Source organism: Hyperolius riggenbachi, chromosome 7, assembly GCF_040937935.1.
Source record: "Hyperolius riggenbachi isolate aHypRig1 chromosome 7, aHypRig1.pri, whole genome shotgun sequence".
NCBI classification, from domain to species: domain Eukaryota; kingdom Metazoa; phylum Chordata; class Amphibia; order Anura; family Hyperoliidae; genus Hyperolius; species Hyperolius riggenbachi.
Window position 1 is genome coordinate 253,607,796 of NC_090652.1, and position 3,321 is coordinate 253,611,116.

Consider the following 3,321-nt stretch of genomic DNA (forward strand, 5'->3'; position numbering starts at 1 on the left):
CTGAAATCCACAGTTTATGGGTATCTTACACAGCTATCAACCACATCAGGACCACAGGCTTACACCCTCCTAGTGACCAGGCCATTTTTCACAACACAGGGCTGTGCAGCTTTGTCAGCTTGCTGCACAGCCATACAACTAAGCACACAAATGAATCTTACCTACTTTTATTGTCCTTAACAGGACATTCTTTTAGAGGTGTTTGATCACTCCTGCGATCTTTTTTTTTTTTTTATCAGACACTATCTGATTTTCACTCCATCCGCCTTCCCTCTCCTTCCCACCCCCCTGCCCCATCCTGATTTGATTAGGATGGCAATACGCCCTATTCTCCACCTCTCATAGGCATCAGCCTATGAGAGGGCATCGATTCCCAGCCACTCTGAGGGACAGCCAAATGTCCCTTGTACAGCGCTGCACTAGATTAGGCACTTAGGCGGTCCTGGGGCTGTCTCTTTCCCGACGCTTATTGGAGTTAAACGGTCGGGAAGGGGTTAAAACATTCTCTAGACTTGGTGACCTACCCTAGATGTAAAGGGGAACGCACAAATCATTAGCCTCATAGCAGGAGTATAACCTGGAAGAGACCAAATGAAGAGGGGGATCCCTGTTCTCATCAGCAGCCCTGCAGACAGATGAATTACTGTCAGATGTTGAACATTTCTGAAATTCTATTTATTTTTTTACATGAAACATATTGAGATTTTTTTGTACTGTTACCATGGCCGGATTTCTGGAAAGGCCACAAGGGCCCGGGCCTTGGGCAACTGGAGCCCAAGGGCAGGGCCGGACCATCAACCAGGCACCTCAAGCACCTGATTAGGGCCCCATTCAGGGTCTAAAGGGCCCCCTCTGAGCCCCTCAGCAATCCATCCACTATTGTTTACATACCTGGCTCAGCTGGCTGTTGCTGCCACCTGCCGCAGTGGCTCTGGCCTCATCAGCATATAATCATCCTGGCCCCGCTCTGCTCTGCTGCCGTGGTTACCGAAACACTGAGGCTAGCTGAGCGTCACCATTGCTATGGCAACAGACGCTCTTTCCACTCCAGTCCAGCCCTCAGCGAATCAGCGTGCCCTGCACTGCGCTGATCACATCTGCATGCTCACTAGGCTGACGCTGCTGCTGACATCATTGGCCCTAGCCCTCCCCCTCCCTCCTCCTCAACACGCCTTGCTCAGTCAGCCACTCATTGTGAGACCACACAGTGCAGGTGCCGATGCCAGAGCCATAAATACTAGCACAGTGAGTACAGGAGAGATCCTCTCAGAGAGGAGACACGCAGCAGCCAGCAATGTTGATATCCGGGGGTGGGGATGTCTGGTGATGTCTCCGGAGGCTGCTCTGATGATGTTGAGCAGCTGCAGGAAGCTTCCTCTTCCTCTTTGTTCAGACGCATCCCCGGCTCCCCTGTAGATGTGAGTCAGCGTGTTGTTCTGGCAGTCTCCCTAGCAGGACGCGCGCAGCTCAGAGCTGCCTTTATAGGTTAAGGAGGCGTCTCTGAGGTGTGTTAGCTGATTCCTGCGGTCAGCTGAGACTTGCTGTTGCTGATTGGTCCGATTTTCCTGGGGGCTTGGTCTGTGATCTATTCCTTCTATATAAGCCCTGGGCATTCAGTTGCTCGCTGTCCGTTATAGCTGTCAGTTTGCTGATCGCTAGGGCCTTGCATTTCTGTGCTTAGTCCAGTTAGTTTATTGAGCTATATATATATGCAGACACTGCCGATATATATATATATATATATATATATATATATATATATATATATATATATATATATATACTCCAGTTTGTCCAGTATTCTTATTTATTGTGTATGATCTTTGCTAGTCTTTAGACCTTGATTTCGCTTCACCCTTCTGTACTTCAGCCATCTGATCTAGTGTATGACCTGGCTTGTTTTCTGACTTCGATTTCATCTAACCCTATTTTACTGCTGCCATCTGACTCTTGTGTATGACCCTGCTATTCTCGACTACTGATTCTGTCTCTCGATTGTACCTTACTGTCACGTGTTCAGCGTTACAAGTGTACTGGTTAAGGGCACCACCTTTGACATGGGAGACCAGGATTTGAATCCTGGCTAGGGTCAGTACCTATTCAGTAAGGAGTTCAAGGCACGAATCCCTAACACTATAAAGGCAGGGTGGCCTCTTGAGTGTGTCCCAGTGGCTGCAGCTCTTGAGGCAAGACTCCATAACACTCTTGAGTGCTTTGAGTACGACAGGAGAAAAGCGCTATACAAATGTTCGGATTATTATTCTCGATCGGAAACAGATCAGACATCTTGGAAATAATCGCCCAATTCCCGCCGATCAAACGGGAAATTGCATTGTGTGTTCCCAGCATTAGGCACTGATTTGCTAAGACCATTTCATCCTGAGTTTATCTACGCAGCAAACAGGGATGACATATGATCATGACCAGCAAAGCAGAGCCTTGTAAATCTATGACCCATTTAAACTGTCTATATTATTCTAAGAGTTCTGCAATTGAGCAATTCTATTAAATAAAGACTCAACTTTATTCTTGGGATGTTTTGTTATATTACGTCTTGTTGTACAGAAGCCACAGAATGGGCTCCCAAGACAGCACTTCATCAAGTGATTCCAATTTGCAGCTGAAGATTTCCCACCCAGTAGCTGGGAAGAGAAACAATGTTGTGAAATAACTGACCTGCAGTCAGAGTGACTTACTGGCATGCTGCTTTATATCAGATCAGAAACTAATCAAATAAAATGTATAATTATGCCAGGCTCTAAACAGGGCTGGCGCTTCCACATAGGCAAAGGGGGCAATTGCCCCAGAGCCTGTAGGGGGCCCCAAATTCCAGCTATGGGGACCCAATACATACCTGTAAGGAAAGAGGAAGAGTGGCGTGGGGAGGAGTTGGAAGCGTAGAGCATGGTGCTGCCTCCTGTGTCCTGAATGGATTAGGTAAGACTCCAGTGTGTGTACACTCTGAATTTGTAAGGGAAAGGAGGAGGGGAATAGTGGGGTCCTCAACAATGCAGATGGGTCCTTGCTCGGTGGATGCGGTGGGAGCATTGCTAGGGGGACCCCCGCAGTTACTTTTTCCCTGGGGCCCCATTGTAGCTAGAACTATATGGCTCATTAGTCCATCTCAAGGTACACTGCCAACAATGTTACATTTCTTGTGTAAAAACAGGCTTCTGCAGCTAAAGGTTAGTGTTGGCTGCATGAGATTGAGTACTGATCTCTGCATGGGACATTAATTGTGGGGGTGTAAGCAAACAAAGCAGAAATGTTATGAAAGACCAACTGACCTGCTGCACTGTTAGCTTTGATGTAGTACAACAC